Source organism: Ambystoma mexicanum, chromosome 14 (genome assembly GCF_040938575.1).
Source record: "Ambystoma mexicanum isolate Mex_15411 chromosome 14, UKY_AmexF1_1, whole genome shotgun sequence".
NCBI lineage: Eukaryota > Metazoa > Chordata > Amphibia > Caudata > Ambystomatidae > Ambystoma > Ambystoma mexicanum.
The window spans coordinates 468703513-468731262 of NC_090940.1; positions in this window are offsets into that span (position 1 = coordinate 468703513).

The window sequence follows — 27750 nt, forward strand, 5'->3', positions numbered from 1 at the left end:
CGTCCTATAACATGTGATATGATATCCAAATCCTTCCCCTTCCAAACCTGAGACCCTTCCTTTAGCATGAGATGTGATATCCAAATCCTTCCCATTCCAATCCTGAAACCCTTCCTTTAGCATGAGATGTGATATCTTAATGTTTCTAATAAAAAACCTGAGACCCTTCCTATAGCAAGAGATGTGATATCCAAATCCTTCCCATTCCAATCCTGAGACCCTTCCTATAACATGAGATGTGATATCAAACTCCTTCCCATTCCAATCCTGAGATAGCTTGAGATGTGCTATCCAACTCCTTCCCATTCCAATCCTGAGACCCTTCCTATACAATGAGATGTGATATCTCAATGCTTCTAATATCAAACCTGAGACCCGTCCTAAAACATATGTGAGATCCAAATCCTTCCCCTTCCAAACCTGAGACCTTTCCTTTAGCATGAGATGTGATATCCAACTCCTTCCCATTCCAATCCTGAGACCCTTCCTATAGCATGAGATGTGATATCACAGTGCTTCTAATACCAAACCTGTGATCCTTCCTATAACATGAGATGTGATATCCAACTCCTTCCCATTCCAAACCTGAGACCCTTCCGATAGCATGAGATGTGATATCTCAATGCTTCTAAAACCAAACATGAGAACCATCCTATAACATGAGATGTGCAATCCAAATCCTTCCCTTCCCAAACCTGAGACCCTTCCTATAGCTTGAGATGTGATATCCAACTCCTTCCCATTCCAATCCTGAGACCCTTATTATACCATGAGATGTGATATCTCAATGCTTCTACCAAACCTGAGACCCTTCCTTTAGCATGAGATGTGATATCCAACTCCTTCCCATTCCAATCCTGAGACCCTTACTATAGCATGAGATGTGATATCTCAATGCTTCTAATACCAAACCTGAGATCCTTCCTATAACATGAGATGTGATATCCAAATCCTTCCCCTTCCAAACCTGAGACCCTCCCTTTAGCATGAGATGTGATATCCAACTCCTTCCCATTCCAATCCTGAGACCCTTCTGATAGCATGAGATGTGATATCTCAATGCTTCTAATACCAAACCTGAGATCCTTCCGATAGCATGAGATGTGATATCTCAATGCTTCTAATACCAAACCTGAGATCCTTCCTATAATATGAGATGTGATATCCAAATCCTTCCCCTTCCAAACCAGAGACCCTCCCTTCAGTGTGAGATGTGATATCCAACTCCTTCCCATTCCAATCCTTAGACCCTTCTGATAGCATGAGATGTGATGTCTCAATGCCTCTAATACCAAACCTGAGATCCTACATCTAACATGAAATGTGATATCCAACTCCTTCCCCTTCCAAACCTGAGAGCCTTCCTATAACATGAGATGTGATATCGAAGTCCTTCCCATTCCAATCCTGAGACCCTTCCTATAACATGAGATGTGATATCCAACTCCTTCCCATTCCAACCTGAGACCCTTCCTATAGCATGAGATGGGATATCCAACTACTTCCAAATCCAATCCTGAGACCCTTCCTATAGCATGAGATGTGATATCCAACTCCTTCCCATTCCAATCCTCAGACACTTCCTATAGCATGAGATGTGATATCTCAATGCTTCTAATACCAAACCTGAGACCCTTCCTATGGCATGAGATTTGATATCAAACTCCTTCCCATTCCAATCCTGAGACCCTTCCTATAGCATGAGATATGATATCCAACTCCTTCCCATTCCAATCCTGAAACCCTTCCTATACCATAAGATGTGATATCTTAATGCTTCTAATACGAAACCTGAGACCCGTCCTATAACATGAGATGTGATATCCAAATCCTTCCCCTTCCAAACCTGAGACCCTTCCTTTAGCATGAGATGTGATATCCAGCTCCTTCCCATTCCAATCCTGAGACCCTTCCGATAGCAGAGATGCGATATCTCAATGCTTATACCCAACCTGAGACCCTTCCTATGGCATGAGATGTGATATCCAACTCCTTCCCATTTCAATCCTGAGACCCTTCCTATAGCATGAGATGTGATATCTCAATGCTTCTGATACCAAACCTGAGACCCTTCCTATAGCATGAGATGGGAAATGTGATATCCAAAACCTTCCCCTTCCAAACCTGAGAGCCTTCCTATAGCATGAGATGTGATATTGAAGTATTTCCCATATCAATCCTGAGACCCTTCCTATAACATGAGATGTGATACCCAACACCTTCCCATTGCAACCTGAGACCCTTCCTATAGCATGAGATGGGATATCCAACTACTTCCAAATCCAATCCTGATACCCTTCCGTTAGCATGAGATGTATCTCAATGCTTCTAATACCAAACCTGAGATCCTTCCTATAACATGAGATGTGATATCCAAATCCTTCCCCTTCCAAACCTGAGACCCTCCCTTTAGCATGAGATGTGATATCCAACTCCTTCCCATTCCAATCCTGAGACCCTTCTGATAGCATGAGATGTGATATCTCAATGCTTCTAATACCAAACCTGAGATCCTTCCTATAACATGAGATGTGATATCCAAATCCTTCCCCTTCCAAACCTGAGACCCTCCCTTTAGCGTGAGATGTGATATCCAACTCCTTCAAATTCCAATCCTGAGACCCTTCTGATAGCATGAGATGTGATGTCTCAATGCCTCTAATACCAAACCTGAGATCCTACCTCTAACATGAAATGTGATATCCAACTCCTTCCCCTTCCAAACCTGAGAGCCGTCCTATAGCATGAGATGTGATATCCAACTCCTTCCCATTCCAATCCTGAGACTCTTCCTATAGCATGAGATGTGATATCTCAATGCTTCTACCAAACCTGAGACCCTTCCTATAGCATGAGATGTGATATCCGACTCCTTCCCATTCCAATCCTCAGACACTTCCTATAGCATGAGATGTGATATCTCAATGCTTCTAATACCAAACCTGAGACCCTTCCTATAGCATGAGATGTGATATCAAACTCCGTCCCATTCCAATCCTGCGTCCCTTCCTATAGCATGAGATTTGATATCTCAATGTTTCTACTACCAAACCTGAGACCCTTCCTATGGCATGAGATTTGATATCAAACTCCTTCCCAATCCAATCCTGAGACCCTTCCTATAGCGTGAGATATGATATCCAACTCCTTCCCATTCCAATCCTGAAACCCTTCCTACACCATGAGATGTGATATCTTAATGCTTCTAATACCAAACCTGAGACCCGTCCTATAACATGAGATGTGATATTCAAATCCTTCCCCTTCCAAACCTGAGACCCTTCCTTTAGCATGAGATGTGATATCCAGCTCCTTCTCATTCCAATCCTGAGACCCTTCCGATAGCATGAGATGTGATATCTCAATGCTTCTAATATCAAAACTGAGACCCTCCCTATAGCAAGAGATGTGATATCTAAGTCCTTCCCATTCCAATCCTGAGACCCTTCGGATAGCAGAGATGTGATACCTCAATGCTTATACCAAACCTGAGACCCTTCCTATGGCATGAGATGTGATATCCAACTCCTTCCCATTCCAATCCTGAGACCCCTCCTATAGCATGAGATGGGATATCTCAATGCTTCTACCAAACCTGACACCCTTCCTTTAGCATGAGATGTGATATCCAACTCCTTCCCATTCCAATGCTGAGACCCTTACTATAGCATGAGATGTGATATCTCAATGCTTCTAATACCAAACCTGAGATCCTTCCTATAACATGAGATGTGATATCCAAATCCTTCCCCTTCCAAACCTGAGACCCTCCCTTTAGCATGAGATGTGATATCCAACTCCTTCCCATTCCAATCCTGAAACCCTTCTGATAGCATGAGATGTGATGTCTCAATGCTTCTAATACCAAACCTGAGATCCTTCCGATAGCATGAGATGTGATATCTCAATGCTTCTAATACCAAACCTGAGATCCTTCCTATAACAAGAGATGTGATATCCAAATCCTTCCCCTTCCAAACCTGAGACCCTCCCTTTAGCGTGAGATGTGATATCCAACTCCTTCCCATTCCAATCCTGAGACCCTTCTGATAGCACGAGATGTGATGTCTCAATGCCTCTAATACCAAACCTGAGATCCTACCTCTAACATGAAATGTGATATCCAACTCCTTCCCCTTCCAAACCTGAGAGCCGTCCTATAGCATGAGATGTGATATCCAACTCCTTCCCATTCCAATCCTGAGACTCTTCCTATAGCATGAGATGTGATATCTCAATGCTTCTACCAAACCTGAGACCCTTCCTATAGCATGAGATGTGATATCCGACTCCTTCCCATTCCAATCCTCAGACACTTCCTATAGCATGAGATGTGATATCTCAATGCTTCTAATACCAAACCTGAGACCCTTCCTATGGCATGAGATTTGATATCCAACTCCTTCCCAATCCAATCCTGAGACCCTTCCTATAGCATGAGATATGATATCCAACTCCTTCCCATTCCAATCCTGAAACCATTCCTATACCATGAGATGTGATATCTTAATGCTTCTAATACCAAACGTGAGACCCGTCCTATAACATGAGATGTGATATCCAAATCCTTCCCCTTCCAAACCTGAGACCCTTCCTTTAGCATGAGATGTGATATCCAGCTCCTTCTCATTCCAATCCTGAGACCCTTCCGATAGCATGAGATGTGATATCTCAATGCTTCTAATATCAAAACTGAGACCCTCCCTATAGCATGAGATGTGATATCTAAGTCCTTCCCATTCCAATCCTGAGACCCTTCGGATAGCAGAGATGTGATATCTCAATGCTTATACCAAACCTGAGACCCTTCCTATGGCATGAGATGTGATATCCAACTCCTTCCCATTCCAATCCTGAGACCCTTCCTATAGCATGAGATGTGATATCTCAATGCTTCTACCAAACCTGAGACCCTTCCTTTAGCATGAGATGTGATATCCAACTCCTTCCCATTCCAATCCTGAGACCCTTACTATAGCATGAGATGTGATATCTCAATGCTTCTAATACCAAACCTGAGATCCTTCCCATAACATGAGATGTGATATCCAAATCCTTCCCCTTCCAAACCTGAGACCCTCCCTTTAGCATGAGATGTGATATCCAACTCCTTCCCATTCCAATCCTGAGACCCTTCTGATAGCATGAGATGTGATATCTCAATGCTTCTAATACCAAACCTGAGATCCTTCCGATAGCATGAGGTGTGATATCTCAATGCTTCTAATACCAAACCTGAGATCCTTCCTATAACATGAGATGTGATATCCAAATCCTTCCCCTTCCAAACCAGAGACCCTCCCTTTAGTGTGAGATGTGATATCCAACTCCTTCCCATTCCAATCCTTAGATCCTTCTGATAGCATGAGATGTGATGTCTCAATGCCTCTAATACCAAACCTGAGATCCTACATCTAACATGAAATGTGATATCCAACTCCTTCCCCTTCCAAACCTGAGAGCCTTCCTATAACATGAGATGTGATATCGAAGTCCTTCCCATTCCAATCCTGAGACCCTTCCTATAACATGAGATGTGATATCCAACTCCTTCCCATTCCAACCTGAGACCCTTCCTATAGCATGAGATGGGATATCCAACTACTTCCAAATCCAATCCTGAGACCCTTCCTATAGCATGAGATGTGATATCCAACTCCTTCCCATTCCAATCCTCAGACACTTCCTATAGCATGAGATGTGATATCTCAATGCTTCTAATACCAAACCTGAGACCCTTCCTATGGCATGAGATTTGATATCAAACTCCTTCCCATTCCAATCCTGAGACCCTTCCTATAGCATGAGATATGATATCCAACTCCTTCCCATTCCAATCCTGAAACCCTTCCTATACCATAAGATGTGATATCTTAATGCTTCTAATACGAAACCTGAGACCCGTCCTATAACATGAGATGTGATATCCAAATCCTTCCCCTTCCAAACCTGAGACCCTTCCTTTAGCATGAGATGTGATATCCAGCTCCTTCCCATTCCAATCCTGAGACCCTTCCGATAGCAGAGATGCGATATCTCAATGCTTATACCAAACCTGAGACCCTTCCTATGGCATGAGATGTGATATCCAACTCCTTCCCATTTCAATCCTGAGACCCTTCCTATAGCATGAGATGTGATATCTCAATGCTTCTAATACCAAACCTGAGACCCTTCCTATAGCATGAGATGGGAAATGTGATATCCAACACCTTCCCCTTCCAAACCTGAGAGCCTTCCTATAGCATGAGATGTGATATTGAAGTATTTCCCATTTCAATCCTGAGACCCTTCCTATAACATGAGATGTGATACCCAACACCTTCCCATTCCAACCTGAGACCCTTCCTATAGCATGAGATGGGATATCCAACTACTTCCAAATCCAATCCTGATACCCTTCCGTTAGCATGAGATGTATCTCAATGCTTCTAATACCAAACCTGAGATCCTTCCTATAACATGAGATGTGATATCCAAATCCTTCCCCTTCCAAACCTGAGACCCTCCCTTTAGCGTGAGATGTGATATCCAACTCCTTCAAATTCCAATCCTGAGACCCTTCTGATAGCATGAGATGTGATGTCTCAATGCCTCTAATACCAAACCTGAGATCCTACCTCTAACATGAAATGTGATATCCAACTCCTTCCCCTTCCAAACCTGAGAGCCGTCCTATAGCATGAGATGTGATATCCAACTCCTTCCCATTCCAATCCTGAGACTCTTCCTATAGCATGAGATGTGATATCTCAATGCTTCTACCAAACCTGAGACCCTTCCTATAGCATGAGATGTGATATCCGACTCCTTCCCATTCCAATCCTCAGACACTTCCTATAGCATGAGATGTGATATCTCAATGCTTCTAATACCAAACCTGAGACCCTTCCTATAGCATGAGATGTGATATCAAACTCCGTCCCATTCCAATCCTGCGTCCCTTCCTATAGCATGAGATTTGATATCTCAATGTTTCTACTACCAAACCTGAGACCCTTCCTATGGCATGAGATTTGATATCAAACTCCTTCCCAATCCAATCCTGAGACCCTTCCTATAGCGTGAGATATGATATCCAACTCCTTCCCATTCCAATCCTGAAACCCTTCCTACACCATGAGATGTGATATCTTAATGCTTCTAATACCAAACCTGAGACCCGTCCTATAACATGAGATGTGATATTCAAATCCTTCCCCTTCCAAACCTGAGACCCTTCCTTTAGCATGAGATGTGATATCCAGCTCCTTCTCATTCCAATCCTGAGACCCTTCCGATAGCATGAGATGTGATATCTCAATGCTTCTAATATCAAAACTGAGACCCTCCCTATAGCAAGAGATGTGATATCTAAGTCCTTCCCATTCCAATCCTGAGACCCTTCGGATAGCAGAGATGTGATACCTCAATGCTTATACCAAACCTGAGACCCTTCCTATGGCATGAGATGTGATATCCAACTCCTTCCCATTCCAATCCTGAGACCCCTCCTATAGCATGAGATGGGATATCTCAATGCTTCTACCAAACCTGACACCCTTCCTTTAGCATGAGATGTGATATCCAACTCCTTCCCATTCCAATGCTGAGACCCTTACTATAGCATGAGATGTGATATCTCAATGCTTCTAATACCAAACCTGAGATCCTTCCTATAACATGAGATGTGATATCCAAATCCTTCCCCTTCCAAACCTGAGACCCTCCCTTTAGCATGAGATGTGATATCCAACTCCTTCCCATTCCAATCCTGAAACCCTTCTGATAGCATGAGATGTGATGTCTCAATGCTTCTAATACCAAACCTGAGATCCTTCCGATAGCATGAGATGTGATATCTCAATGCTTCTAATACCAAACCTGAGATCCTTCCTATAACAAGAGATGTGATATCCAAATCCTTCCCCTTCCAAACCTGAGACCCTCCCTTTAGCGTGAGATGTGATATCCAACTCCTTCCCATTCCAATCCTGAGACCCTTCTGATAGCACGAGATGTGATGTCTCAATGCCTCTAATACCAAACCTGAGATCCTACCTCTAACATGAAATGTGATATCCAACTCCTTCCCCTTCCAAACCTGAGAGCCGTCCTATAGCATGAGATGTGATATCCAACTCCTTCCCATTCCAATCCTGAGACTCTTCCTATAGCATGAGATGTGATATCTCAATGCTTCTACCAAACCTGAGACCCTTCCTATAGCATGAGATGTGATATCCGACTCCTTCCCATTCCAATCCTCAGACACTTCCTATAGCATGAGATGTGATATCTCAATGCTTCTAATACCAAACCTGAGACCCTTCCTATGGCATGAGATTTGATATCCAACTCCTTCCCAATCCAATCCTGAGACCCTTCCTATAGCATGAGATATGATATCCAACTCCTTCCCATTCCAATCCTGAAACCATTCCTATACCATGAGATGTGATATCTTAATGCTTCTAATACCAAACGTGAGACCCGTCCTATAACATGAGATGTGATATCCAAATCCTTCCCCTTCCAAACCTGAGACCCTTCCTTTAGCATGAGATGTGATATCCAGCTCCTTCTCATTCCAATCCTGAGACCCTTCCGATAGCATGAGATGTGATATCTCAATGCTTCTAATATCAAAACTGAGACCCTCCCTATAGCATGAGATGTGATATCTAAGTCCTTCCCATTCCAATCCTGAGACCCTTCGGATAGCAGAGATGTGATATCTCAATGCTTATACCAAACCTGAGACCCTTCCTATGGCATGAGATGTGATATCCAACTCCTTCCCATTCCAATCCTGAGACCCTTCCTATAGCATGAGATGTGATATCTCAATGCTTCTACCAAACCTGAGACCCTTCCTTTAGCATGAGATGTGATATCCAACTCCTTCCCATTCCAATCCTGAGACCCTTACTATAGCATGAGATGTGATATCTCAATGCTTCTAATACCAAACCTGAGATCCTTCCCATAACATGAGATGTGATATCCAAATCCTTCCCCTTCCAAACCTGAGACCCTCCCTTTAGCATGAGATGTGATATCCAACTCCTTCCCATTCCAATCCTGAGACCCTTCTGATAGCATGAGATGTGATATCTCAATGCTTCTAATACCAAACCTGAGATCCTTCCGATAGCATGAGGTGTGATATCTCAATGCTTCTAATACCAAACCTGAGATCCTTCCTATAACATGAGATGTGATATCCAAATCCTTCCCCTTCCAAACCAGAGACCCTCCCTTTAGTGTGAGATGTGATATCCAACTCCTTCCCATTCCAATCCTTAGATCCTTCTGATAGCATGAGATGTGATGTCTCAATGCCTCTAATACCAAACCTGAGATCCTACATCTAACATGAAATGTGATATCCAACTCCTTCCCCTTCCAAACCTGAGAGCCTTCCTATAACATGAGATGTGATATCGAAGTCCTTCCCATTCCAATCCTGAGACCCTTCCTATAACATGAGATGTGATATCCAACTCCTTCCCATTCCAACCTGAGACCCTTCCTATAGCATGAGATGGGATATCCAACTACTTCCAAATCCAATCCTGAGACCCTTCCTATAGCATGAGATGTGATATCCAACTCCTTCCCATTCCAATCCTCAGACACTTCCTATAGCATGAGATGTGATATCTCAATGCTTCTAATACCAAACCTGAGACCCTTCCTATGGCATGAGATTTGATATCAAACTCCTTCCCATTCCAATCCTGAGACCCTTCCTATAGCATGAGATATGATATCCAACTCCTTCCCATTCCAATCCTGAAACCCTTCCTATACCATAAGATGTGATATCTTAATGCTTCTAATACGAAACCTGAGACCCGTCCTATAACATGAGATGTGATATCCAAATCCTTCCCCTTCCAAACCTGAGACCCTTCCTTTAGCATGAGATGTGATATCCAGCTCCTTCCCATTCCAATCCTGAGACCCTTCCGATAGCAGAGATGCGATATCTCAATGCTTATACCAAACCTGAGACCCTTCCTATGGCATGAGATGTGATATCCAACTCCTTCCCATTTCAATCCTGAGACCCTTCCTATAGCATGAGATGTGATATCTCAATGCTTCTAATACCAAACCTGAGACCCTTCCTATAGCATGAGATGGGAAATGTGATATCCAACACCTTCCCCTTCCAAACCTGAGAGCCTTCCTATAGCATGAGATGTGATATTGAAGTATTTCCCATTTCAATCCTGAGACCCTTCCTATAACATGAGATGTGATACCCAACACCTTCCCATTCCAACCTGAGACCCTTCCTATAGCATGAGATGGGATATCCAACTACTTCCAAATCCAATCCTGATACCCTTCCGTTAGCATGAGATGTATCTCAATGCTTCTAATACCAAACCTGAGATCCTTCCTATAACATGAGATGTGATATCCAAATCCTTCCCCTTCCAAACCTGAGACCCTCCCTTTAGCATGAGATGTGATATCCAACTTCTTCCCATTCCAATCCTGAGACCCTTCCTATAGCATGAGATGTGATATCTCAATGCTTATACCAAACCCGAGAACCTTCCTATAGCATGAGATGTGATATCCAACTCCTTCCCATTCCAATCCTGAGACCCTTCCTATAACATGAGATGTGATATCCAACTCCTTCCCATTCCAATCCTGAGACCCTTCTGGGAGCATTAGATGTGATATCTCAATGCTTCTAATACCAAACCTGAGATCCTTCCGATAGCATGAGATGTGATATCTCAATTCTTCTAATACCAAACCTGAGATCCTTCCTATAACACGAGATGTGATATCCAAATCCTTCCCCTTCCAAACCTGAGACCCTCCCTTTGGCATGAGATGTGATATCCAACTCCTTCCCATTCCAATCCTGAGACCCTTCTGATAGCATGAGATGTGATATCTCAATGCCTCTAACAAACCTGAGTTCCTACCTCTAACATGAAATGTGATATCCAACTCCTTCCCCTTCCAAACCTGAGAGCCTTCCTATAGCATGAGATGTGATATCGAAGTATTTCCCATTCCAATCCTGAGACCCTTCCTATAACATGAGATGTGATATCCAACTCCTTCCCATTCCAACCTGAGACCCTTCCTATAGCATGAGATGGGATATCCAACTCCTTCCCATTCCAATCCTGAGACCCTTCTGATAGCATGAGATGTGATATCTCAATGCTTCTAATACCAAACCTGAGATCCTTCCGATAACATGAGATGTGATATCTCAATTCTTCTAATACCAAACCTGAGATCCTTCCTATAACACGAGATGTGATATCCAAATACTTCCCCTTCCAAACCTGAGACCCTCCCTTTGGCATGAGATGTAATATCCAACTCCTTCCCATTCCAATCCTGAGAGCCTTCTGATAGCATGAGATGTGATATCTCAATGCCTCTAATACCAAACCTGAGATCCTACCTCTAACATGAAATGTGATATCCTACTCCTTCCCTTTCCAAATGTGAGACCCTTCCTATAGCATGAGATGTGATATCTCAATGCTTATACCAAACCTGAGACCCTTCCTATAGCATGAGATGTGATATCCAACTCCTTCCCATTCCAATCCTGAGACCCTTCCTATAACATGAGATGTGATGTCTCAATGCTTCTAATACCAAACCTGAGATCCTTCCTATGGCATGTGATGTCATATAAAACTCCTTCCCATTCCAATCCTGAGACCCTTCCTATAGCATGAGATGTGATATCCAACTTCTTCCCATTCCAATCCTGAGACCCTTCTGAGAGCATGAGATGTGATATCTCAATGCCTCTAACAAACCTGAGATCCTACCTCTAACATGAAATGTGATATCCAACTCCTTCCCATTCCAATCCTGAGACCCTTCCTATAGCATGAGACGTGATATCTCAATGCTTCTAATACCAAACCTGAGACCCTTCCTATAGCATGATATGGGATATCCAACTCCTTCCCAATCCAATCCTGAGACCCTTCTGATAGCATGAGATGTGATATCTCAATGCTTCTACCAAACCTGAGACCCTTCCTATGGCATGAGATGTGATATCAAACTCCTTCCCATTCGAATCCTGAGACCCTTCCCATACCATGAGATGTGATATCTCAATGTTTCTCATACCAAACCTGAGGCCCTTCCTATAGCAAGAGATGTGGTATACAAATCCTTCCCATTAGAACCTGAAACCCTTCCTATAGCATGAGATGTGATATCCGACTCCTTCCCAATCCAATCCTGAGACCCTTCCTATAGCATGAGATGAAATATCACAATGCTTGTAATACCAAATCTGAGTCCCTTCATATAGCATGAGATGTGATATCCAACTCCTTCCCATTCCAATCTGAGACCATGCCTATAGCATGAGATGTGATATCTCAATGCTTCTAATACCAAACCTGAGATCCTTGCTATGACATGAGATGTGATATCCAATTCCTTCCCATTCCAAACCTGAAACCCTTCCTACAGCATGCGATGTGATATCTCAATGCTTCTAATACCAAACCTGAGACCCGTCCTATAACATGAGATGGGATATCCAACTCCTTCCCGTTCCAAACCTGAGACCCTTCCTATAGTATGAGATGTGATATCCAACTCCTTCCCATCCCAATCCTGAGACACTTCCGATAGCAGAGATGTTATATCTCAATGCTTATACCAAACCTGAGACCCTTCCTATGGCATGAGATGTGATATCCAACTCCTTCCCATTCCAATCCTGAGACCCTTCCTATAGCATGAGATGCGATATCTCAATGCTTCTAATACCAAACCTGGACCCTTCCTATAGCATGAAATGTGATATCAAACTCCGTCCCATTCCAATCCTGCGTCCCTTCCTATAGCATGAGATTTGATATCTCAATGTTTCTACTACCAAACCTGAGACCCTTCCTATAACATGAGACGTGATATCCAACTCCTTCCCATTCCAATCCTGAGACTCTTCCTATAGCATGAGATGTGATATCTCAATGCTTCTACCAAACCTGAGACCCTTCTATAGCATGAGATGTGATATCCGACTCCTTCCCATTCCAATCCTCAGACACTTCCTATAGCATGAGATGTGATATCTCAATGCTTCTAATACCAAACCTGAGACCCTTCCTATGGCATGAGATTTGATATCAAACTCCTTCCCAATCCAATCCTGAGACCCTTCCTATAGCATGAGATATGATATCCAACTCCTTCCCATTCCAATCCTGAAACCCTTCCTACACCATGAGATGTGATATCTCAATGCTTCTAATACCAAACCTGAGACCCGTCCTATAACATGAGATGTGATATCCAAATCCTTCCCCTTCCAAACCTGAGACCCTTCCTTTAGCATGAGATGTGATATCCAGCTCCTTCTCATTCCAATCCTGAGACCCTTCCGATAGCATGAGATGTGATATCTCAATGCTTCTAATAACAAAACTGAGACCCTCCCTATAGCATGAGATGTGATATCTAAGTCCTTCCCATTCCAATCCTGAGACCCTTCGGATAGCAGAGATGTGATATCTCAATGCTTATACCAAACCTGAGACCCTTCCTATGGCATGAGATGTGATATCCAACTCCTTCCCATTCCAATCCTGAGACCCCTCCTATAGCATGAGATGGGATATCTCAATGCTTCTACCAAACCTGACACCCTTCCTTTAGCATGAGATGTGATATCCAACTCCTTCCCATTCCAATCCTGAGACCCTTACTATAGCATGAGATGTGATATCTCAATGCTTCTAATACCAAACCTGAGATCCTTCCTATAACATGAGATGTGATATCCAAATCCTTCCCCTTCCAAACCTGAGACCCTCCCTTTAGCATTAGATGTGATATCCAACTCCTTCCCATTCCAATCCTGAGACCCTTCTGATAGCATGAGATGTGATGTCTCAATGCTTCTAATACCAAACCTGAGATCCTTCCGATAGCATGAGATGTGATAACTCAATGCTTCTAATACCAAACCTGAGATCCTTCCTATAGCATGAGATGTGATATCCAAATCCTTCCCCTTCCAAACCTGAGACCCTCCCTTTAGCGTGAGATGTGATATCCAACTCCTTCCCATTCCAATCCTGAGACCCTTCTGATAGCATGAGATGTGATGTCTCAATGCCTCTAATACCAAACCTGAGATCCTACCTCTAACATGAAATGTGATATCCAACTCCTTCCCCTTCCAAACCTGAGAGCCGTCCTATAGCATGAGATGTGATATCCAACTCCTTCCCATTCCAATCCTGAGACTCTTCCTATAGCATGAGATGTGATATCTCAATGCTTCTACCAAACCTGAGACCCTTCCTATAGCATGAGATGTGGTATCCGACTCCTTCCCATTCCAATCCTCAGACACTTCCTATAGCATGAGATGTGATATCTCAATGCTTTTAATACCAAACCTGAGACCCTTCCTATGGCATGAGATTTGATATCAAACTCCTTCCCAATCCAATCCTGAGACCCTTCCCATAGAATGAGATATGATATCCAACTCCTTCCCATTACAATCCTGAAACCCTTCCTATACCATGAGATGTGATATCTTAATGCTTCTAATACCAAACGTGAGACCCGTCCTATAACATGAGATGTGATATCCAAATCCTTCCCCTTCCAAACCTGAGACCCTTCCTTTAGCATGAGATGTGATATCCAGCTCCTTCTCATTCCAATCCTGAGACCCTTCCGATAGCATGAGATGTGATATCTCAATGCTTCTAATATCAAAACTGAGACCCTCCCTATAGCATGAGATGTGATATCTAAGTCCTTCCCATTCCAATCCTGAGACCCTTCAGATAGCAGAGATGTGATATCTCAATGCTTATACCAAACCTGAGACCCTTCCTATGGCATGAGATGTGATATCCAACTCCTTCCCATTCCAATCCTGAGACCCTTCCTATAGCATGAGATGTGATATCTCAATGCTTCTACCAAACCTGAGACCCTTCCTTTAGCATGAGATGTGATATCCAACTCCTTCCCATTCCAATCCTGAGACCCTTACTATAGCATGAGATGTGATATCTCAATGCTTCTAATACCAAACCAGAGATCCTTCCTATAACATGAGATGTGATATCCAAATCCTTCCCCTTCCAAACCTGAGACCCGCCCTTTAGCATGAGATGTGATATCCAACTCCTTCCCATTCCAATCCTGAGACCCTTCTGATAGCATGAGATGTGATATCTCAATGCTTCTAATACCAAACCTGAGATCCTTCCGTTAGCATGAGATGTGATATCTCAATGCTTCTAATACCAAACCTGAGATCCTTCCTATAACATGAGATGTGATATCCAAATCCTTCCCCTTCCAAACCAGAGACCCTCCCTTTAGCGTGAGATGTGATATCCAACTCCTTCCCATTCCAATCCTTAGACCCTTCTGATAGCATGAGATGTGATGTCTCAATGCCTCTAATACCAAACCTGAGATCCTACATCTAAAATGAAATGTGATATCCAACTCCTTCCAATTCCAAACCTGAGAGCCTTCCTATAACATGAGATGTGATATCGAAGTCCTTCCCATTCCAATCCTGAGACCCTTCCTATAACATGAGATGTGATATCCAACTCCTTCCCATTCCAACCTGAGACCCTTCCTATAGCATGAGATGGGATATCCAACTACTTCCAAATCCAATCCTGATACCCTTCCGATAGCATGAGATGTGATATCCCAATGCTTCTACCAAACCTGAGACCCATACTATGGCATGAGATGTGATATCAAACTCCTTCCCATTCCAATCCCGAGACCCTTCCTATAGCTTGAGATGTGATATCCAACTCCTTCCCATTCCAATTCTGAGACCCTTCCTAAACCAGGAGACTTGCTATCTCAATGCTTCTAATACCAAACCTTACACCCGTCCTATAACATGAGTTGTGATATCCAACTCCTTCCCATTCCAATCCTGAGACCCTTCCCATATCATGAGATTTGTTATCTCAATGCTTCTAATATCAAACTTGAGACCCTCCTTATAGCATGAGATGTGATATCCAAGTCCTTCCCATTCCAATCCTGAGACCCTTCCTATGGCATGAGATGTGATATCCAACTCCTTCCCATTCCAATCCTGAGACACTTCCTATAGCATGAGATGTGATATCTCAATGCTTCTATCAAACCTGAGACCCTTCCTTTAGCATGAGATGTGATATCCAACTCCTTCCCATTCCAATCCTGAGACCCTTCCTATGGCATGAGTTGTGATATCTCAATGCTTCTAATACCAAACCTGGGACCCATTCTATAACATGAGATGTGATATCCAAATCCTTCCCCTTCCAAACGTGAGACCCTTCCTTTAGCATGAAATGTGATATCCAAATCCTTCCCATTCCAATCCTGAAACCCTTCCTATAGCATGAGATGTGATATCTCATGTTTCTAATAAATAACCTGAGACCCTTCCTATAGCAAGAGATGTGATATCCACATCCTTCCCATTCAAAACCTGAGATCCTTCCTATACCAGGAGACTTGCTATCTCAATGCTTCTAATACCAAACCTTACACCCTTCCTATAGCATGAGAAGGGATATCCAACTCCTTCCCATTGCAATCCTGAGACCCTTCCCATAACATGAGATGTGATATCCAATTATTTCCCATTCCAAACCTGAGACCCTTCCTATTGGATGAGATGTGATATCCAACTCCTTCCCATTCCAATCCTGAGACCCTTCCTATACCATGAGATGTGAACCGCAATGTTTCAAATACCAAACCTGGGACCCGTTCTATAACATGAGATATGATATCCAAATCCTTCCCCTTCCAAACCTGAGACCCTTCCTTTAGCTTGAGATGTGATATCCAAATCCTTCCCATTCCAATCCTGAGACGCTACCTATAACATGAGATGTGATATCCAACTCCTTCCCATTTCAACCTGAGACCCTTCCTATGGCATGAGATGTGATATCCAAATCCTTCCCATTCCAATCCTGAGACCCTTCCTATAGCATGAGATGTAATATCACAATGCTTGTAATACCAAACCTGAGACCCTTCCTATAGCATAAGATGTGATATCTCAATGCTTCTAATTCCAAACCTGGGACCCGTCCTATAACATGAGATATGATATTCAAATCCTTCCCCTTCCAAACCTGAGACCCTTCCTTTAGCATGAGATGTGATATCCAAATCCTTCCAATTCCAATCCTGAAATCCTTCCTATAGCATGAGATGTGATATCTCAATGTTTCTAATAAAAAACTGAGACCCTTCCTATAGCAAGAGATGTGATATCCAAATCCTTCCCATTCCAATCCTGAGACCCTTCCTATAACATGAGATGTGATATCCAACTCCTTCCCATTCCAATCCTGAAACCCTTCCTATAGCTTGAGAAGTGCTATCCAACTCCTTCCCATTCCAATCCTGAGACCCTTCCTATACCATGAGATGTGATATCTCAATGCTTCTAATACCAAACCTGAGACCGTCCTAAAACATATGTGAGATCCAAATCCTTCCCCTTCCAAACCTGAGACCTTTCCTTTAGCATGAGATGTGATATCCAACTCCTTCCCATTCCAATCCTGAGACCTTTCCTATAGCATGATATGTGATATCTCAATGCTCCTAATACCAAACCTGAGATCCTTCCTATAACATGAGATGTGTATCCAACTCCTTCCCATTCCAAACCTGAGACCCTTCCTATAGCATGAGATGTGATATCTTAATGCTTCTAAAACCAAACCGAGAACCATCCTATAACATATGTGAAATCCAAATCCTTTCCTTTCCAAACCTCAGACCCTTCCGATAGCATGGGATGTGATATCTCAATGCTTCTAAAACCAAACATGAGAACCATCCTACAACATGAGATGTGAAATCCAAATCCTTCCCTTTCCAAACCTGAGACCCTTCCTATAGCTTGAGATGTGATATCAAACTCCTTCCCATTCCAATCCTGAGATAGCTTGAGATGTGATATCCAACTCCTTCCCATTCCAATCCTGGGACCCTTCCTATACCATGAGATGTGCTATCTCAATGCTTCCAATACCAAACCTGAGACCCGTCCTAATACATGAGATGTGAGATCCAAATCCTTCCCCTTCCAAACCTGAGACCCTTCCTATGGCTTGAGATGTGATATGAAACTCCTTCCCATTCCAACCTGAGACCCTTCCTATGGCATGAGATGTGATATCCAAATCCTTCCCATTCCAATCCTGAGACCCTTCCTATAGCATGAGATGTAATATCACAATGCTTGTAATACCAAACCTGAGACCCTTCCTATAGCATAAGATGTGATATCCAACTCCTTCCCATTCCAATCCTTAGACCCTTCCTATAGCATGAGATGTGCTATCTCAATGCTTCTAATACCAAACCTGAGACCCTTCTTAAAGCATGAGATGGGATATCCAACTCCTTCCTATACCAATCCTGAGACCCTTACGAAAGCAGAGATGTGATATCTCAATGCTTATGCCAAACCTGAGACCCTTCCTATGGCATGAGATGTGATATCCAACTCCTTCCCATTCCAATCCTGAGACCCTTCCTATAGCATGAGATGTGATAACTCAATGCTTTTACCAAACCTGAGACCCTTCCTATAGCATGAGATGTGATATCCAACTCCTCCCCATTCCAATCCTGAGACCCTTCCTATACCATGAGATGTGATATCTCAATGTTTCTAATACCAAACCTGAGACCCGTCCTAAAACATGAGATGTGAGATCCAAATCCTTCCCCTTCCAAACCTGAGACCCTTCCTATAGCTTGAGATGTGATATCAAACTCCTTCCCATTCTAATCCTGAGATAGCTTGAGATGTGATATCTCAATGCTTCTAATATCAAAACTGAGACCCTCCCTATAGCATGAGATGTGATATCTAAGTCCTTCCCATTCCTATCCTGAGACCCTTCCGATAGCAGAGATGTGATATCTCAATGCTTATAGCAAACCTGAGACCCTTCCTATAGCATAAGATGTGATATCTCAATGCTTCTATCAAAACTGAGACCCTCCCTATAGCATGAGATGTGATATCTAAGTCCTTCTCATTCCTATCCTGAGACCCTTCCGATAGCAGAGATGTGATATCTCAATGCTTATACCAACCTGAGACCCTTCCTATAGCATGAGATGTGAAATCTCAATGCTTCTATCAAACCTGAGACCCTTCCTTTAGCATGAGATGTGATATCCAATTCCTTCCCATTCCAATCCTGAGACCCTTCCTATAGCATGAGATGTAATATCTCAATGCTTCTATCAAACCTGAGACCCTTCCTTTAGCATGAGATGTGATATCCAACTCCTTCCCCTTCCAAACCTGAGAACCTTCCTTTAGCATGAGATGTGATATCCAAATCCTTCCCATTCCAATCCTGAAACCCTTCCTATAGCATGAGATGTGATATCTCTGTTTCTAATAAAAAACATGAGACCCTTCCTATAGCAAGAGATATGATATCCAAATCCTTCCCATTCCAATACTGAGACCCTTCCTATAACATGAGATGTGATTTCCAACTCCTTCCCATTCCAACCTGAGACCCTTCCTATAGCATGAGAAGGGATATCCAACTCCTTCCCATTCCAATCCTGAGACCCTTCCTATACCATGAGATGTGATATCTCAATGCTTCTAATACCAAACCTGGGACCCGTCCTATAACATGTGATATGATATCCAAATCCTTCCCCTTCCAAACCTGAGACCCTTCCTTTAGCATGAGATGTGATATCCAAATCCTTCCCATTCCAATCCTGAAACCCTTCCTTTAGCATGAGATGTGATATCTCAATGTTTCTGATAAAAAACCTGAGACCCTTCCTATAGCAAGAGATGTGATATCCAAATCCTTCCCATTCCAATACTGAGACCCTTCCTATAACATGAGATGTGATATCCAACTCCTTCCCATTCCAATCCTGAAACCCTTCCTATAGCTTGAGATGTGATATCAAACTCCTTCCCATTCCAATCCTGAGATAGCTTGAGATGTGCTATCCAACTCCTTCCCATTCCAATCCTGAGACCCTTCCTATACAATGAGATGTGATATCTCAATGCTTCTAATATCAAACCTGAGACCCGTCCTAAAACATATGTGAGATCCAAATCCTTCCCCTTCCAAACCTGAGACCTTTCCTTTAGCATGAGATGTGATATCCAACTCCTTCCCATTCCAATCCTGAGACCCTTCCTATACAATGAGATGTGATATCTCAATGCTTCTAATATCAAACCTGAGACCCATCCTAAAACATATGTGAGATCCAAATCCTTCCCCTTCCAAACCTGAGACCTTTCCTTTAGCATGAGATGTGATATCCAACTCCTTCCCATTCCAATCCTGAGACCCTTCCTATAGCATGAGATGTGATATCACAATGCTTCTAATACCAAACCTCTGATCCTTCCTATAACATGAGATGTGATATCCAACTCCTTCCCATTCCAAACCTGAGACCCTTCCGATAGCATGAGATGTGATATCTCAATGCTTCTAAAACCAAACATGAGAACCATCCTATAACATGAGATGTGCAATCCAAATCCTTCCCCTTCCAAACCTGAGACCCTTCCTATGGCATGAGATGGGATATCCAGCTCCTTCCCATTCCAATCCTGAGACACTTCCTATAGCATGAGATGTGATATCTGAATGCTTCTAATATCAAACCTGAGAACCTCCCTATAGCATGAGATGTGATATCCAACTCCTTCCCATTCCAATCCTGAGACTCAGACCTCCCCGTCTAACCTTCTCACCACACCTAGCTCCCGGATTGATCATGCTCTCCTGTCTCTTCTCTCCCTTCTTCTGCTTCCTTTCCTCTCTCCTTCCTCATCTGCCCTAGTTCAGGCTCCTTCTACACCTCCGCAGGGATTACTGATTTGTACCCCTCCCCACTCTCAACTCTCACTCAGTTTCAAACACTCATCTGACATCTGCCATTTCCCGGAAGAACCCGACCTTGATGTCCTTGGTCTAACCGAGACATGGTTGACGGCCAGCGCTGTCTCGAGCTTTGACACTCTCCTCCCTGATGACAAGTTCCTCTCCATGCCCAGATCCAACCGTTCTTGAGGGGGAGTATCCTTGATTCCTGTAGTAAATTGCTCTCCTATGCAGGCCGACTCCTCTCACGAATGCCTTGTCTGCATGCATTCTCTCTTTCCTGCCCATTCTCTCACCGTGGCTATTTGCCTGCCCCCTTCCTCTCTCAGTGGATGGACTTCTCCATCCTGGCCTCCTACCACTCAACTCCGCCTACTTGGAGAATTCAACATGAACCTGTATGCTTCCTGACCTGGACTTTTACGAAATCGGCAACTCTTCATGTCGCTGGCCCTACAAACTGCTGGGAATACTCAGGATTTTCTGATCTCAGACCTCCCCCTCTGTAACCCTCTCAACAATTCTCTCCCGTGGTGATCAAGTTCTCATCTCCAAAGAAGGCTAACTGCCAGCTGTTCCTCCTCAGAGGAGTTCTTCCTATCTGTCCCTGCTCTCTGCATCGTTTCGCGTTGCAAGTACTCGCTTCCCAGCTCTCTGGTTTAGACGCGTGTTCCCTGCCTTCTCTCCGCTTCCCGCGGCCTTGAAATAAACAAATGAGCTTCAAAAGATACACGGTGCTCAGAATGCTTTATAACACCCATTATTCAAGATATAGCTGTAACCCGCTAGACGTATTGAAAAGTGCTAAAAACTAGCAAAAATAGCTAGAAGATGTACTTTCCTCGCGTTTTGGTAAATGCGAATTCTGGTGGATTCCCATTTTGTACTCGGTTCGTGCATTTGTTCAGTGGAATCCTGATGTTTTTAACCACTCTTCACCCATGCAAGGGGGGGGGGGTCAAAATCTACTGTTCACAGGCTGAATGTATACTGCTGAAATCTTCAATGCATTATCGGGTAATCCGACTGTTCTGGAAAGTGTATTTGCCATCTGTTATTCCAGTCACCATGTTTTCATCGTCCCTTCTAGTTTCAAGGCTGCACTCCCGTGGTGATCACGTTCTCTTCTCCAAAGAAGGCTAACTAACAGCTGTTCCGCCTCAGAGGCGTTATTCCTTTCTGTCCCTGTCCCCTGCACCGTTTCGCTTTGCAAGTACTCGCTTCCCAACTCTCTGGTTTAGACGCGTATCCTTGCCCTCTCTCCTCTTCCCGCTGCCTTCAAATCAACAAATGAGCTCCAAAAGATACACAGTGCTCAGAATGCTTTATAACACCCATTATTCAACATATAGCCATAACCCGCTAGATGTATTGAAACGTGCTAAAAACAGGAAAAACAGCTAGAAAATGTACTTTCCTCGCGTTTTTGTATATGCGAATTCTGGTGGGTTCCGATGTTGTTTGTACTGTGTCCGCGCGTTTGTTGTCGAATCCTGAAGTTTTTAACCACTGTTCTCCCATACAAAGGGGGGTCAACATCTACTGCTGTTCACAGGCTGAATGTATACGGCTGAAATCTTCAATGCATTATCAGCTTTCCTGACTGTTTTGGAACGTGTATTTGCCATCTGTTAATGCAGTCGCCCTGTTTTCATGGTCCATTCTAGTTTACAGGCTGCACTCCCATGATGATCACATTCTCCTCTCCAGAGCAGGCTAACTACCAGCTGCTCCTCCTCAGAGGCGTTCATCCTTTCTGTCCCTGCTCCCTTAACCGTTTCGCGTTGCATGTACTCGCTTCCCAGCTCTCTGGTTTAGATGCGTGTTCCCTGCCTTCTCTCCACTTCCTACAGCCTTCCAATGAGCTCCACAAGATAGTGTTCAGAATGCTTTATCACACCCATTATTCAACATATAGCTGTAACCCGCTAGAAGTATTGAAACGTGCTAAACAACTTACAAAACCAGCTAGAAAATGTACTTCCCTCGCGTTTTGGTAAATGCAGGGTACACGCGTCTAAACCGGAAGCGAGCATTTCAGCAGTATAAATTCAGCCTGTGAACAACACATTTTGATCCTCCCTTGTATGGGAGAAGAGTGGTTCAAAAGAACAGGATTCGACTGAACAAACGCACGAACAGAGTACAAAATGGGAACCCACTAGAATTCGCATTTACAAAAAGCGAGGAAAGTACATTTTCTAGCTGTTTTTACTAGTTTTTAGCACGTTTCAATACGTCTAGCGGGTTACGGGTATATGTTGAATAATGGCATTCTGAGCACTGTGTATCTCGTGGAGCTCATTTGTTCATCTTTATCCCTATCCAGCGGTGGTAAATATGAAGGAAGAAGGCTGTAGGAAGAGGAGAGAAGGCAGGGAACACGCATCTAAACCAGAGAGCTGGGAAGCGAGTCCAAGCAACGCGAAACGGTGCAGGGAGCAGGGATAGAAAGGATAAACGCCTCTGAGGAGGAGCAGCTGGTAGTTAGCCTGCTCTGGAGAGGAGAATGTGATCACCAGGGGAGTGCAGCCTGTAAACTAGAAGGGACGATGAACACAGGGCGACTGCATTAACAGATGGCAAATACACGTTCGAAAACAGGAAAGCTGATAATGCATTGAAGATTTCAGCCGTATACATTCAGCCAGTGAACAGCAGTAGATGTTGAACCCCCCTTGTATAGGAGAACAGTGGTTAAAATCTTCAGAATTGGGCAACAAACGAACGGACACAGTACATACAACATGGGAACCCACCAGAATTCGCATTTACAAAAACGCGAGGAAAATACATTTTCTAGCTGTTTTTGCTAGTTTTTAGCACGTTTCAATACGTCTAGCGGGTTACGGCTACATGTTGAATAATGGGTGTTATAAAGCATTCTGAGCAACGTGTTTCTTTTGAAGCTCATTTGTTGGTTTGAAGGCAGCGGGAAGAGGAGAGAAGGCAGGAAACGCGTCTAAACCAGAGAGCTGGGAAGCGAGTACTTGCAAAGCGAAACGATGCAGAGAACAAGGACAGAAAGGAAAAAGGCCTCTGAGAAGGAACAGCTTCTAAACCAGAGAGCAGGGAAGCGAGTGTTTGCAAGGCGAAACGGTGCAGGGACCAGGGACAGAAAGGAAGAACGCCTCTGAGGAGGAACAGCTGGTAGTTATCCTTCTTTGGAGAGGAGAACGTGATCACCATGGGAGAGGATTGTTGAGAGGGTTACAGAGGGGGAGGTCTGAGATCAGAAAATCCAGAGTATTCCCTGCAGAGTGTGTAGGGCCAGCGGCATGAAGAGTTGCAGATCTCGTAAAAGTCCAGGTCAGGAAGCATACAGGTTCATGTTGAATTCTCAAAGTAGGCGGAGTTGAGTGGTAGGAGGCCAGGATGGAGAAGTCCATCCACTGAGAGATGAAGGGGGCAGGTAAATAGCCACGGTGAGAGAATGGCCAGGACAGAGAGAATGAATGCAGACAAAGCATTCGTAAGAGGAGTCGGCCTGCATAGGAAAGCAATCTACTACGGGAATCAAGGATACTGCCCCACAAGAACGTTTGGATCTGGGCATGGAGAGGAACTTGTCATCAGGAAGGAGAGTGTCAAAGCTCGAGACAGTGCTAGCCGTCAACCATATCTCGGTTAGACCAAGGACATCATTGTCAGATTCTTCGAGGAAGTGTCAGATGTCAGATTGTTTGAAACTGAATGAGAGTTGAGAGTGGGGAGGGGAACAAATCAGGTACTCCCTGCGGAGGTGTAGAAGGAGCCTGAACTAGGGCAGATGAGGAAGGAGAGAGGCAAGGAAGCCGAAGAAGGGAGAGAAGAGACAGCAGGAGAGCAGGATCAATCCGGGAGCTAGGAGTGGTGAGAAGGTTAGACGGGGGATCTGAGTCTCAGTATTGGAATGGGAAGGAGTTCGATATCACATGTCATGCTATAGGAAGGGTCTCAGGTTTGCTATTAGAAGCATTGGGATATCACATCTCATACTATCGGAAGAGTCTCAGGATTGGAATGGGAAGGAGTTGGATATCACTTCTCATGATAAAGAAAGGGTCTAAGGTTTGGAAGGGGAAGGATTTGGATATCTCATCTCATGTTATAGGAAGGTTCTCAGGATTGGAATTGGAAGGAGTTTGATATCACATCTCATGCAATAGTATGGTAGGTAGGTAGAAGCATTGAGATATCAAGTCTCATGGTATAGGAAGGGTCTCAGAATTGGAATGGGAAGGAGTTGGATATCACATCTCAAGCTATAGGAAGGGTCTCAAGATTGGAATGGGAAGCAGTTTGATATCACATCTGATGTCATAGTATGGGTCTCAGGTTTGGTAGAAGCATTGAGATATCACATCTCATGCAATCAGAAGGGTATCAGGATTGGATTTGGAAGGAGTTGGATATCCAATCTCATGCTTGGCACCCCTCCTTGAGTGGGCCGTGGTGTGGCATTGAGATATCACATCTCATGCTATAGGAAGGGTCTCAGGTTTGGTATAAGCATTGAGATATCACATCTCATGCTATAGGAAGGGTCTCAGGTTGGAATCAGAAGGAGTTGGATATCACATCTCATGTTATAGGAAGGGTCTCCGGATTGGAATGAGAAGGACTTGGATATCACATCTCATGCTATAGGAAGGCTCTCAGGTTTGGAAAGGGAAGGAGTTGGATATCACATTTAATGTTAGAGGTAGGATCTCAGGTTTGGTATTAGAAGCATTGAGATATCACATCTCATGCTATCGGAAGGATCTCAGGTTTGGTATTAGAGGCATTGAGATATCACATCTCATGCTATCGGAAGGGTCTCAGGTTTGGAACGGGAAAGATTTGGATATCACATCTCATGTTATAGGAAGGATCTCAGGTTTGGTATTAGAAGCATTGAGATATCACATCTCATGCTATCGGAAGGATCTCGGGTTTGGTATTAGAGACATTGAGATATCACATCTCTGCTATCGGAAGGGTCTCAGGTTTGGAATGGGAAGGAGTTGGATATCCCATTTCATGTTATAGGAAGGGTCTCAGGTTTGGTATAAGAATTGAGATATCACATCTCTGCTATCGAAAGTGTCTCAGGATTGGGATGGGAAGGAGTTGGATATCACATCTCATGCTATAGGACGGGTCTCGGGTTTGGTATTAGTAGAAGCATTGAGATATCACATCACATGCTGTAGGAAGGGTCTCCGGTTTGGCATGGGAAGGAATTGGATATCACATCTCATGTCATAGGAAGGATCACAGGTTTGCTATTAGAAGCATTGAGATATCACATCTCATGCTATAGGAATGGTCTCAGGATTGGAATGGGAAGGAGATGGATATCACATCTCATGCTATAGGTAGGCTCTCAGGTTTGGAAAGGGAAGGAGTTGGATATCACATTTCATGTTAGAAAATGGATCTCATGTTTGGTATTAGAGGCATTGAGATATCACATCTCATGCTATAGGAAGGGTCTCAGGTTTGGTATAAGCATTGAGATATCACATCTCATGCTATAGGAAGGGTCTAAGGATTGGAATGCGAAGGACTTGGATATCACATCTCATGCTATAGGTAGGCTCTCAGGTTTGGAAAGGGAAGGAGTTGGATATCACATTTCATGTTAGAAAATGGATCTCATGTTTGGTATTAGAGGCATTGAGATATCACATCTCATGCTATAGGAAGGGTCTCAGGTTTGGTATAAGCATTGAGATATCACATCTCATGCTATAGGAAGGGTCTCAGGATTGGAATTGGAAGGAGTTGGATATCCCATCTCATGTTATAGGACGGGTCTCGGGTTTGCTATTAGAATCATTGAGATATCACATCTCATGCTGTAGGAAGGGTCTCAGGATTGGAATGGGAAGGAGTTGGATATCACATCTCATGCCAAAGGGAGGGTCTCAGGTTTGGAAGGGGAAGGATTTTGATATCACATCTCGTGTTATAGGAAGGATCTCAGATATGGTATTAGAAGCATTGAGACATCACATCTCATGCTATAGGAAGGGTCTCATTTTGGAATGGGAAGGAATGGGATATCACATCTCATGCTATAGGAAGGGTCTCAGGTTTGGTATAAGCATTGAGATATCACATCTCATGCTTTAGGAAGGGTCTCAGGATTGGAATGGGAAGGAGTTGTATATGACATCTGTTAAGACGGATTTCTGAACTCTGTCCTGGTGGCGCAGAAGTTCAGAAGGCCAACCTAATTACTTGGAACAGGGTAACCTCTGGACAAGCCAGACCAATCAAGGTAGCGATCGCGGCGGTCAAGACTAGGTCTCAAGAGGGGTGAGGGTGACTGAAAGCCCGCAATGAGCACACAAAGCAAGAGCGCTTACAAACTACTCCAAACAGGTGTTATATCAAAAATATAAACACATTTATTTTAAGGCCTTTAAAACAACGACCGTAGCGAGAAAATCACAATATCACAATATTAAACCAACACATACCATATCAACACAATATATATACAAATACACAGTCGCAAGCGTTTAAAGCACGAAATATGTAGTCCACCTGAAAGGAAAGGAAAACAGGCAGTGCGATAACGCTTTAGACTCAGTTCGCCTTCAGAGGCACCTAACTAGATGGAAGTCCGAGCCCTGCGAAGAGTGGAGCCTTGTGCGCAAAGTACCTGCCACGCCGGTGCCAACGGGCAAAAGGGGAAGCTCTTCGGAGGAAGTCAGGCAGTTCGGGTTAGTGCACAGCAGAAGGAGAACAGGTTCCGCAACTCAAGCGCAGCCTCCACAGCGAGCAGAAGCAGAGCGCGAGTACGGCCAAAAGGGTGCTGTTTTTACACAGCAGGGAAAAGCAATGGGATACT